Below are 14145 nucleotides of genomic sequence, written 5' to 3' on the forward strand. Positions count from 1 at the left end.
TGTGAATGGGTATTGAGATCTGATTGCATGACCCGATTGCTAAATGACCAAAACTGAGTGACTTCTGCTCTCCCTAGCTCCATTGTGGTGCAATGAAGTGTGGTAAGTGATCCTCGATGGATAACTGAATAGTTCATTGTTTATTATGTTTACTAAACTTGGCCCCACACAGGCTGACTCTGATGGTTGGCCTGAGCACAGAGCAGCAGGAGTACTGTCCAGTTTGGCCACAAACAATGAATGGATAAGGGTCGGATGCAAAGCTCCTATTGCATGTTTTCACACGCAAGTACGGTCAATGCGAAATATCCACTTACTACTGACAAGTCATAACTGGGTGTACTCACATAACTAAAATACAGTGTTAATGGATGATCAGTAAGCGTAAATATACCTGTTTCCAGGTGTATCATTTGCACCAAGTATAGGCTTATGCAAGTGCATACTGATGATGACTAGAAGCAAACTGAGCATACGGATAGCGGGCGGACGCACCACAAGATGCAGGCAGCTCTGCATACAGGGAATATATGTATTGTATTCCATGCATACAATATGGGAGCACAAACAGTACAATGAATTTCTGTACAACCCAGCAGCAGGCCCTCAATGCCCAAATGGCTGAAACACATCAGGCTAAATGGATGCCCAATAGTGCAGCCCATAGATGACTACGTACACAGGGCGATGAGTAATTTTTTTTACCAATCTTTTGTGCATAACCAATGCCAATCCCATTGTGCACCATCAGTGGTGCATCTTTATACCTCTCTCGAGTCCCACGTTGGCGCTGCCGAAAACACTGGGAAAATGGTGCAGAACATGGAGCCCTCACATGAACAGTGGACTCTGATGCAGTGCCAGAGTCTACTAGCAACCATGCCACAGAGAGAAGAGGAGGCCCACATGGAGGCTGCACACGGGACATTTCCTCTCTTAATCCACCCCTGGGTATCACCAGGGTTGCCATCAGAGAAGGACTGGTGGGACTGGAATCCTGCCAGTCACGGACCGGCAGCCAGACATGGAGAGACTGCGGCTGAATTTCTAATTTGGCATGACCACAAGCCAATATGAGCTGATGGACCGGCAGCCAATCAGAAATGGCTGCAGAGGCTGCTCCTGGTTGGCTGCCTGTCCCGCAGCAGCACCAAATTAGAACTGCCTTATCCACAGAGCATGGGCAGGTATTCCATGCAGCAGGACTTAGGAGATAAGAATCTGATCTGGCTATTCCCAGGGAGACACTGCGGGGAGCCTTGCTATGCATCCCGGGCAGCACTCTCTGATGCCTGCTGCCTCCATGCAGGGCCGCTCAGTGCGTGTGCCAGTACTGATAACTGCCATCAAGCTCAGATAGTAATCACACTGTGGTATCGATCACAACCATTCTTGCGAGTATGCCCTTCTGTGCTCCCGCCTCCAGCTGAGACTAACTGCAGTCTGTTGTTCCCACCCGGCAGTGGCTGCTATCACAAATACCCCTTTCACATCACCAATGCCGGGTTCCACCCGGGAATTGGAAACGAGTCCTTCCCGGGTGGGACCCGGCATTGGACCCTACACACTGCCATCCCGACCCGGCAATATGCTATCCGGGGGCGGGGACTGTGGCGTCATCGGGGGCGGGGGTGGCGCTGGAGATGAGCTCATCTCCGTGGCGCTTCTCCCTATCTAGTAAACGAGTCCCGGGTCGCATCGACCCGGCAACCCGTTCCCACTGACCCAGTATTCAATCTGGAATAACACTGCTTTATTCCCGGGTTGAATTACCGGGCCAGGCGACCCGGGAATTCGCCATGGGCCTTTTCACACTGCAGATCGACCCGTGTCGACCCCGGCAATATACAGGGTCGATACCAGGTTATTTGTGCGGTGTGGAAGGGGTAAAAGCCAGTGGTCACTGCCATGCACCACTTTGGAGTAGTTCCAGACCAAAGTGGACTTTCTAGGGTGACAGAAAAGTAAGCTGCTTGTGGGCACTAGGCAGCAGTGTGCTGCAGGGGTGATTGGTTCTTTGGGCACTAATCAAAAACAAAATGATTGTCCTAGTCACTGTATACTTATTGCTCCCAGGAACCTGGATGCAGGGGGTGCCACTGCAGCGTGACCCGCCACCCCTGATCCCAGCCCAACTCACATCGGCATCAGTTAGTGTGAAATGCTGCTGTGAGAGATGCACAGAGGAAGGAAGGTAATACAGCAACTAGATAACTTTTTCCTGTTACAACCCTTATTACAGATCAAAGATACGGTATGTGTGCATTCAGAACCAAAATATTCTTTGATGTTTGTTTTAGATATGTATGATAGACTGACATGTTATAATAATACCTAACCCCACAGCCCAACCTTTGACAATTAAAGAAAAAAAAAAAAGAGTTTACGCACTGATTGATGCCCTACCCCTGCTACAGCTCCACTTACATTATTCACAGCTCTGCCCACTTTTTTTTTTTTTTGGGGGGGGGGGGGGGGGGGAGGGAGGGTGCTTGCCTATTTTATCAGTCCCGGAACCCACAATTCCTGATGGCCGCCCTGGGTATCACTGTCACAGTGGTTCAGTAGTGACAATATTGGACCCTCTCCCGGTACTATGGCAGGATGTGTAGGCAGATTTAGAGACTATGCAGATGCCTTATGGTTTATGACTGATCTGGTCATAAGAAATTAACCTCTCACATATGTACATTGCTAGTAGCTGAGCTCTTGCACTACAGGATTCAGGGTTATAATCATATTCTCATTGTCATGAGAACCTAATGTGAAAATTAAAACCAGGGAACCGTAGAGCATACAAGCTGCCATACAGTACACACATTTTGACAGTTTAATGTAAAGAAGAGATACAAAAGATAAGTTGCCTACAGGAAACCACTTGAGAGCGTAACCCATTAAAAATTAATACGCTTTTTTAACAGACACACATGGAAGTAATTTGTGTAGCAGATGACAAATGCAATGCCATTAGGACACGTATGGGTCTGGTAGAGAAACAAAAACATAGTAAAGAGAAGTAAAAAAAAAATATGTTAAAAATGTATATGTCAAAAAAGTATTTCATTTAACTTCATATAAAAATTCTCAAGTGCATAATTTATCATTTTGAGAAAGGTCTTAGAAGAATTTTCTAAGATAAATATTACTCTTATTCTCCTTTAAATAGCTGTCATTATTAATATATGATTAGAGTTTATCACCTTCATGAGTTTCACTGTATGTTTTAGTCCAAACTTATGTTGTTCCTTTTTTATATTTTATTAGAAAGTAAACAATAACTAAAAAAATGTATTAAATAAAACACGAGTAGTAACAACAAGACAAAACAAGTCATGAACAGAGATAAGCAAAACCATGGAGAAAATTCACCCAAGCTGAGTTTTGCAGCAGTACAGGCACTTTGGCCGAGGTACGAGGCACAAAGTTTGAGTTTTGCAGTGGTACAGGCACTTTGACAGAGGTATGAGGCACAATGTTTGAGTTTTGCAGTGGTACAGGCACTTTGGCAGAGATACGAGGCACAATGTTTGTGTTCTGCAGCGGTACAGGCACTTTGGCAAAGGTACGAGGCACAGTGTTTGAGTTGTGCAGCAGTACAGGCACTTTGGCAGAGGTAGGAGGCACAATGTTTGAGTTTTGCAGTGGTACAGGCACTTTGGAAAAGGTACAAGGCACAGCGTTTGAGTTGTGCAGCAGTACAGGCACTTTGGCAGAGGTAGGAGGCACAATGTTTGAGTTTTGCAGACACTTTGGCAGAGGTATGAAGCACAATGTTTGAGTTTTGCAGCGGTACAGGCACTTTGGCAAAAGTACGAGGCACAGTGTTTGAGTTGTGCTGCAGTACAGGCACTTTGGCAGAGGTAGGAGGCACAATGTTTGAGTTTTGCAGTGGTACAGGCACTTTGGAAAAGGTACAAGGCACAGCGTTTGAGTTGTGCAGCAGTACAGGCACTTTGGCAGAGGTAGGAGGCACAATGTTTGAGTTTTGCAGACACTTTGGCAGAGGTATGAAGCACAATGTTTGAGTTTTGCAGTGGTACAGGCACTTTGGAAAAGGTACAAGGCACAGCGTTTGAGTTGTGCAGCAGTACAGGCACTTTGGCAGAGGTAGGAGGCACAATGTTTGAGTTTTGCAGACACTTTGGCAGAGGTATGAAGCACAATGTTTGAGTTTTGCAGTGGTACAGGCACTTTGGCAAAGGTACGAGGCACAGTGTTTGAGTTGTGCTGCAGTACAGGCACTTTGGCAGAGGTAGGAGGCACAATGTTTGAATTTTGCAGTGGTACAGGCACTTTGGAAAAGGTACAAGGCACAGCGTTTGAGTTGTGCAGCAGTACAGGCACTTTGGCAGAGGTAGGAGGCACAATGTTTGAGTTTTGCAGACACTTTGGCAGAGGTATGAAGCACAATGTTTGAGTTTTGCAGTGGTACAGGCACTTTGGCAAAGGTACGAGGCACAGTGTTTGAGTTGTGCAGCAGTACAGGCACTTTAGCAGAGGAACGAGGCACAGTGTTTGACTTTTGCAGCCGTACAGGCACTGTGGCAGAGGTAAGAGGCAGAGTGTTTGAGTTTTGCAGCAGTACAAGCACTTTGGCAGAGGAACGAGACACAATGTTTGAGTTTTGCAGCGGTACAGGCACTTTGGCAGAGGAGCAAGGCACAGTGTTTGACTTTTGCAGCAGTACAGGCACTTTGGCAGAGGTAAGAGGCACAATGTTTGAGCTTCCCATTTTGCTTTGCAATTAAGTGGAAAGCCATTTCACACCGTGCTTGCAAATTTGCATTTCATCACCTTTGTAGTCTATTAACAGAGCTGGGACAATGACAAACAATTCATCATATTGGGGCTAATTCAGATGTCGGCAGAGTGGCTATCGCTGCAGCTTCCTTGGAAGCAGCAGTGATAGATAGCTCTGTCAATGCAGCAGGAGGTGTGTACTACAAGTCGCAGGCATAGGATCACTGACTCACCATGGGGCGTGTTACGGCACCCATGGAGATGCGCAAGTCGCCCGTCGGAGAGGCCAGGAAATCTCGCCAATGGGTCCTGCGCATGCACAAATTACTGGACATCGATATTTTGCGCATCAGGAAGCAAATCCAGCCCAGGGTTCTGGTAGTGGTACCATCACTGTCCTATGGCACCTGCATTTGGCTTTCAGGCATGCACTGTAGTGCTTTTAATCCTGTGGTGCAGCAGTGGCCAACCCGTGGCTCTTGAGCCGTATGCGGCTCTTTCTTTATTCAAATGTGGCTCCTGACACTCAAAGTCACGTGACCGCAACAGATCCGGAAACCGCTGCACTTCAGCCAGAAACGCAGCAGCACTATGGGGACTAAGAACTAAGGGAGCCACCAGCAAACAGAGGACGCATAAGGGGCTGCTGCAATGGCACAAGTTTGGGGGGCAGCTGTTGTGACATATGAGGATGTGCTGGAGTGACACAAAGGGGAGCTGGCTTGAGTGACACAGGAGAATCCTGGCAGGAGAGACACATACTGGGAGCTGACCGGAGTGACACAGGAAGGTGCTGGCTGGAGTGGCACATGGAGGAGCTGGCTGAAGTGACACATTGACACAGGGGCGTTTTAAGAGAGGAGGAGGCCCGTGTGCAGCCTTCTGCTTCAGGGGCCCCCTCCTCTCTGACCGAGGCACAGCATTTAATACTTACCTCTCCTGGGTCCCCCGGCGGTGCCATCCTTCTCCGCAGCGGCAATAGAGTCTGAGACCAGACTCTATTGCGCATGCGCAAACCTCCGGGAACATGGCGCGGCGGCCATTTTCCCAAAGATTTCGCTACTGCGCATGCGCAAAACTCCTGAAAAATGGCCGCCATGCCATCTTTCTGGGGTTTTCAGCAGGCGCAATAGAGTTTGTTCCCCCTAGTGTTCAAACTCTATTGCGCTGCCGAAAAAGGGATGGCTTCGACGGGGGACTTCAGAGAGGTAAGTATTAAGCAAATGGGTGCAGTGTGTGCGGGGTGGGCCCCCCTGGACCTGGGGGCCCATGTGCCTCGCACACACTGCACCCATTATAGAAACGCCAATGCATTGACACATGGGGAAGCTGGCTGGAGTGATACAGCAGGGTGCTGGATGGAGTGACACAGGAGCGTGATGGCTGGAGTAACACATGGAGGAGCTAAAGTGTATTATATGAATCTGGCTTTTTCAATATATTTTATTTGCATCTGGCTTTTTCAATTATTTTATATGGAAGTGGCTTTTTTGATGTATTTTATGTTGGATCTGTCTTTAAAATGTATTTTATGTGTCTCTGGCTTTTTCAATGTATTTTATACCAGGGGCGTGGCATAGCAGGCACAAGGCCACACCCCATTTTTGCACACACGCCTTCAGCTCAATGTCGGCTCTTTACCTAACAAGATTTTTTTGGCTCTTTGACTCTGACTGGTTGGCCACCCCTGCTGTGGTGGCTGCTCCACCCTCTCAGCATGATGTTATGATGTTAAGGTTGTGGGATTCGGCACAGGACAGAAAATCGCACTGCTGTCACATTCTCTAATGCGGTACCGGCATGCTCTTTTGTAATTAGGTCACCTTCCTTTAAGAGACAGACCAGGCCATATGATTCTTGAGGTTTTGACAGTATTGCCTGGAGTTACAGTTCCTGGCATTATGGTCTGCTAAATATGCCAGCGCAGAACAAACAAACCTGTCTGAACACTGACAATCCCATGCAACTAACTGATAGGTGATGTTCTTTTCTCAGAGACTGCCCTGTACTTGGCTTCTGCCTGTAATCCCCCTTTCACTATACTGTGGGGAGCTATCCAATAATAAGCTATGTGCCTCCACCCAAGTGTATATACAGTATGTTCCGCTATATAATAAAGGGCCTACTTAGCAAAACCCCAAATATGTATAAAGCTAAGATCTCTAAATTGGAAAGCAAAGTAGTGTGAGATATGACTTAGTTAATACTTGACCACTTACACTTGGGATACTGATTGATACAATGAAATTTATTATAGATACAAACAAATCCTTTTCTTCCACTGTCCGGCGACATTAATATTCAGTAACTGCACTGAACAACATTGTAGACACAATGACTATACACAACATTCCTACGTATTACATTACACTTGAAATTATACTGCAGTATGATGTTTACTCTTATATGACTAGTCAATATTTGTCGGAGGTGCACATGTTGGGGCTCTTATAAATATCCCGGATAGATATGATAAAGTTCCATGCCTCAACTCGGCCTCACTAGCGAATGTGTAAGTGTACATGAAGAAATAGTCACTTTTGGCTATATAATCGGGTGGTATTCATGTGACCGGCAGTCGGGAGAGCGACGGTCACATGACCTCCACCAACATCCCGCCCCCTCACTATCCCGACGGTTGGCATGCCGACCAATAGGGTCTAATATTCCACTCGTGGGCTTGCTGCACTCGCCCCTCCCCGCTGGGATCCCGGCGTCGGTATGCTGCCGGGATCCTGACGTCGGTATGCTAACCGGCGGTCTCTTGACCCCATATAATCTGCTAGGACTGTTTGTGGCTACCCTTGTATCCATCTCCAAGAAAGGTTATGCTGGAATTGCAACAAGTAGCTATTCAGCGGGAAGTCATTACAATGTTATACATAAAGAAGGACAGTGCGTGGAGCTCACTATAATTTAAGTTGCATGTAATCGAAATCAAAACATTGAAATAGAGGTAGTCCCATTTCTACATTGCATACGATAACTGCCCCACTTATACATTTGTTATTTCACAATTAACACATTAACACATTATAAAGGGTAATACCCTTGTAGTTCAGTCAATCCAATTTCAATAACAGGGATCTGTGATGCTTTTAATTTATTGTCATCTGCAATTGAATATAACTAGTGCAGAATATAAATTGACACTTCTGCCTGTAACTGATATCATGTGTCCATGTAGCAACCACTACACTACGACTACTGACTGTAGCTGGTAATGCTCTTAATGATTGAAGTCTTTGCTTTATATGTAGTACAACACCACTGCTCTATAGTGTATATGCATCTGATGAAGGACAAGGTGTCCGAAATGCGTTACGCATAAGTACATCATCTCACTGGACGCCACTAACCAAACAGCATCCGGAGCTGAAGAGTTTTTCTCCATATATTCGATCTTGGTGGAGTCAAGTTGCGGGTTCTTTGTGACGTCCTGATTGTGAGACCAACACCTTTTAGTGTGATATGCTGAATTTTAATCTTTTAAATGTGAGTGTATTCTTTAAAATAAATAATTTTGGAAAGTACTGTACAGCCAGTGTTGCCCTATGTACCTCTCTATTTGAGTCCTAGAGTGAAAAATATACACAAAGAGATCTACATTTGTGGAGAGACGAATCACCCAATGGAACTACACCTCTTTTGGTTCTATATGCTTTCTTTACTATTATAAATGTGAGTGCAACATGTGCTTCCAATTCTGACATTGTATTAAAAACAATATTGTACTATAGTCTCCCATTTTAAGTTTTAGAGAATTGGTTGGAGTGGAGCACTAAAACCTGAACGGGTTAAAAGGAGGAACTAATATAAGTGTAAGAACACACTTGGTTGTAATAGGTGGCGCCATTGTGGGACACTACTTCTGTGTATTTAAACAGAATGAATGGGACAATACAGTGTACTGAGTGTGGTGGGCTGCCTGTCATGTGGGGGATGGGACCACATGACACACAAAACAGGCCCTACAGACACGTCGGCCTACCAGGAATCTTCCTGGTGAGCCCCAGTGCTTAAAGTGGTCCTAAAGAGGTGGTGAAACCCCCCCACGCCTGTGAAATAAAGGGAGTGCACGCGCCGCAAAAAAGGGGAGTGGGCTCGAAACAAAGGGGGCTGGTCTAAAAACAAAAGGGGCCTGGTCACCCAATAGTATCTCAAATTCAAATTACGCTGCACAGTAGCACAATCTTATTCACATAACACCACATGGTAGTGTCCCTTTTTCTTGTTATGACACACATTAGTGCCCCTTATATACAAAGCCCACAGTAGTAGCACCCCTAAAACACATAATGCCCACAGCAGTAGTGCCTTTATACGGGATCCGGATTGAAAGTCGACAGTAACTAGGTCGACAATGTCTAGGTCGACCACTATTGGTCGACAGTAACTAGGTCGACAGGGTGTCTAGGTCGACAGGGTTCTAGGTCGACATGTTCTAGGTCGACAGGTAAAAAGGTCGACATGAGTTTTTCACAATTTTTTTCTTTTTTGAACCTTTTCATACTTAACGATCCACGTGGACTACGATTGGAACGGTAATCTGTGCCGAGCGAAGCGAAGGCACCATGCCCGAAGCATGGCGAGCGAACGCGGTGCACTAATTGAGGTTCCCGGTCACTCTACGAAGAAAACGACACCAAAATAACATTAAAAACTCATGTCGACCTTTTGACCTGTCGACCTAGAACATGTCGACCTAAAGACCCTGTCGACCTAGACACCCTGTCGACCTAGTTACTGTCGACCAATAGTGGTCGACCTAGACATTGTCGACCTAGTTACTGTCGACTTTCAATACCACACCCCCTTTATACAATGCCCTCAATAGTAGTGCCCCTTATGCAATGTCTACTGTAGTGGTAGTGCCCATAATATTGGTGCCCCTTACACAGTGCCCACACTAGTAGTGCCCCTTATGTCCCCAGAAGTGATGCCCCTTATAAAGTGCCCCCTATGCAATGCCCCCATTAGTAGTACACCCAGTAGTAATGCCCACAGTGATTATGCCCCTGTGTAGTATTGTCCTCAGTAGTAATGCCCCCGTAATTATGCCCCCAGTAGATTTGCCCCCAGTCAGAAATGCCCCAGTAGATGTGCCCCTGTAGTTATGCCCCAGCAGATTTGCCCCCTGTAGTTATGCCCCAGTAGATGTGCCCCCTGTAGTTATGCCCCCAGTAGATGTTCCCCCTGTAATTATACCTCAGTAGATGTGCCCCCTGTAGTTATGCCCCCAGTAGATGTGCCCCTGTTGTTATGCCCCAGTAGATGTGCCCCCTGTAGTTATGCCCCAGTAGATGTGCCCCCTATAGTTATGTCCCCAGTAGATGTGCCCCTGTAGTTATGCCCCAGTAGATGTGCCCCCCCCTGTAGTTATGTCCCCAGTAGATGTGCCCCTGTAGATGTGCCCCCCCGTAGTTATGCCCCAGTAGATGTGCCCCCTGTAGTTATGCCCCAGTAGATGTGCTCGCTGTAGTTATGCCCCCAGTAGATGTGCCCCCTGTAGTTATGCCCCCTGTAGTTATGCACCCAGTAGATGTGCCCCTGTAGTTATGCCCCCAGTAGATGTGCCCTCTTTAGTTATGCCCCAGTAATGTGCCCCTGTTATGCCCCCAGTAGATGTGCCCCTGTAATTATGCCCCCAGTAGATGTGCCCGCTGTAGTTATGCCTCAGTAGATGTGCCCCCTGTAGTTATGCCCCAATAGATGTGCCCCCTGTAGTTATGCCCCCAGTAGATGTGCCCCTGTTGTTATGCCCCCCGTAGATGTGCCCCTGTAGTTATGCCCCAGTAGATGTGCCCCCTGTAGTTATACCCCAGTAGATGTGCCCCCTGTAGTTATGCCCCAGTAGATGTGCCCCCTGTAGTTATGCCCCAGTATATTTGCCCCAATTAGTTATGCCCCCAGCAGATGTGCCCCTGTAGTGATACCCCCAACAGAAGTGCCTCATAGTAGCGCCGCTTAAACATACACAAAAAAACAAAACAAAAAAACACTATACTCACCAGCACCGTTCCTGCTGCCGGACTGCGCTACCCTCCGTCTGGCCGCCTGCTCCTCTGAACTATGGGAGAGATGTCATGACGTTCTCCCATAGCGTCGCCCAGCTGCACACTGCCTGAGCGGGAAGCCTGAGCTCAGGAATGAGCTCCGGCCTCCAGCAGCCACTGTGGAGAAGGAGCCGTATGCCCGCTGGTAACACAATATCAGCAGGCGCCCGACATCTTCCTCCTGGGTTAGGTGAGCAGGAGGAGGCGGAACTGGTTCCATCTTGAAATGGAACTGATGGAACGCAGTTCCGCCCCGTTCCAGCTCACTTTAACCCCTGGTGAGCCCTATGGCCAATCCGCCCCTGGCTGTGGGGACCATTAGGCTGGAAAGCTATGGTGGAGTCTCTGGACCAAGGTCAACAAGACTTGACTGGTCCCATAAAGAGAAATGTTATCTAGGACAACTCATCACTGACTCCTTCCTACATTACTCATCCTTTGCTTATTTTTTTCTCTCTCCTTTCTACTCTTACAAGTGCCACGGTGCTCGCTCCTCAATCACATTGACAGTGCTGCTATGATGCAACGTGTTATGCAACTACATCTCATTCGGAAATAAAAGCAGAGAGCTGGGAACCACAGAATGTTGCTGTGGGGCTATGGCTCCAGATTTATGTGGAACCTGTGATGGCTGGATGCTGCAAGTAATGGTCGGGACAGTAATGTAATATTAACACGTGAAAGCAAAATAGCACATGAACCTGATTCCTGGTGATGAGTTCCTCTTGGTGGTGGGCAAGGGCATACCTACCATAGGTGCAGGGAGTGCAGCTGCTATGGGGCCCAGAGCTGAGAGGGGCCCTCATTCCCTGTCAAAGTTAAATATGTTGTATGCATTTTTTAGCATTGGGTGATACATATGGACCCTTGCACACTAGTAATGTGGCATAATATGAACTGGGGCACTGTGATAGTTCATAAAAGAAAGTAGGGCACTACTATTGGGCATAACATTAACTAAGGCACTACTATGGTTCATAAAATGAACTAGGGCACTATTTTAGGGCATAAATTAACAAATCCTGCGGAGAGGTGTTTCTTTAGAAGCATTGAGGCAGGGGCCCCTTCAAAATGTTGCTATGGGGCCTGCAAAGTTCTGGCTACGCCCCTGGTGGTGGGTGTTAGAAAGTGGTACGCCTCCACCCTCTTGCTGTGCATTACATGCTGGGCGCTAGCAGAGCAGAGTAGCTGTCCTACTTAGTAATACGTATATATAATAAAAAAAATGTCCCAGTGGCTTTTTATATTATTCTATTAAATTGGCTATCATCAAACAAGGGCTTATAACTAATCAATAAAAATAATAAAATGAGGCAGGCGGGGGTGGCTGTTACTGTTGTGCCTAGGGGTGCCTCATCCATAAATCTGCCCCTGGGGAGAGGTCAGCCAGCACCCGAAAGTGCAGCAATGCACAGAATGTCTACAATACGGTCTGTACAGCTTTATGTGGATGGAATCGGTGCTGCCCCTAGTTATGATCATTATGTAATCAAATCCCTAGACTAACCCACAGAAGTGGATGGGATCTGTGAGGCTAGTCTACTTTCCCAGGAGTGAAGGAGAATTTCCCAATATTCTGGAGAGTAACGCAAATTCCAGGAGAGAAAGCACGCATAGGATTATCTATTTACTATGTCCAACATGAATTATGGCATAATGATCCACTATTCCTAAACACTGTATTTCTAATTCTGTTTGCTAAATCCTAGCCTTACTATCAATTGCTACGTTGCTGAGTCTATAAACTCAACTATCACAGATTACGCTGTGCACCAGAATAGCAGACTGTCATCCAATAAAAACAAATATTAATATAGACAGAAAGAATGTGTTTCTATACCCCGATATGAACTCATAAAGTCTAATGTTTGTGTCTGACATTCCTGCCTTCCTGCTACATGCCTAATATGTGACACTGCTAATGCTTACTCCATAAACTATAATATAAAAACACAGATAATCTGAAGTTAGCCGCACAGCATGGGAAGGAAAATGAGTGTAACTCCCCTCTTTCCCCCACCCAGAATACTTATCTGTAATCAGCCTAACAGGAGCAGACAACACAGCACCAGTTACTGTACCTTCACACATTTCCTTCTGTCACTGTGGCTGAGTGTCAGCCCTTATCACCAGACGCTAGCAGCTGCCAGCAAATATGATTTATAGCTTGTGAACCGATAGCGCTAACACTAATGAACATGTTCCTGTTACATGTGTCTGACTTCCACAAATATTGTGCTGTGCAGCGGGCATCTGATGCCTGTGTTAGCTGCATGTATGTAATATACAGATTATTTCCTTTGCATTACAAGACTGTCACACTTCATGTAAACTCTCTGACCATGGAATAATTTGTTTGGGGTACAGAAGAAGCCCAGTGTCAGTCATTTCACAGATTATTTTATTAATTTCCCAACATTTCATTTTTCACAATACAAAATTCTGAAACCTTGGGCCTCAGTCAGAGATGGACACAAATGCTGTCACGGCTACAATCCCATACACAGCTGTTGGGGGTCATTCCGAGTTGATCGCTAGCTGTGCAGCGATGAGGCAAAAAAAGGCACTTCTGCGCATGCGTATGCGGCGCAATGCGCACGCGCGTTGTATAATTGCAACGAACAATGTAGTCTACACAGGGTCTAGCGAAGCTTTTCAGTCGCATTGCTGGCCGCAGAGTGATTGACAGGAAGAGGGCGTTTCTGGGTGTCACCTGACCGTTTTTAGGGAGTGTTCGGAAAAAACGCAGGCGTGCCAGGAAAAACACAGGCGTGTCTGGGCGAACACAGGGCGTGTTCGTGACGTCAAAACAGAAACAGAACAGTCTGAAGTGATCGCAAGCGCTGAGTAGGTATTAAGCTACTCTAAAACTGCACAAAAAAATATTTGTTGCCGCTCTGCGATCCTTTCGGTCGCACTTCTGCTAAGCTAAAATACACTCCCAGTGGGAGGCGGTATAACGTTTGCATGGCTGCTAAAAACTGCTAGCGAGTGAACAACTCGGAATGATCACCGTTGTGCGAAAATATACAAATGTAGCAGACACCGGGATTTGTATTGAAATCATACTTGTTTACATTATAATTCTCTCCGGGAGATGCCCATAGAGGAGAAGCAGGTGGGCGGTGACGGTGCGGGGCCGAGCAAATTGCATCATTAGGCCCACCCCCTCATGTGGAAAATGGCGCAATTGGTTTGAATTTTCATAGGGGTGGGGCTAAAAAATGCAATTATCATATAAACATGTCATTAGGCCCCACCCCCTCCAGCGGGTCTGCGGTTTTGACGTATTTATCTTCACATTATGCCTACTTTACTAGGAAGTAGGCAGAATGCGGGAGGGGTGCCT

This window comes from Pseudophryne corroboree, chromosome 7 (genome assembly GCF_028390025.1).
Source record: "Pseudophryne corroboree isolate aPseCor3 chromosome 7, aPseCor3.hap2, whole genome shotgun sequence".
Lineage (NCBI taxonomy): Eukaryota > Metazoa > Chordata > Amphibia > Anura > Myobatrachidae > Pseudophryne > Pseudophryne corroboree.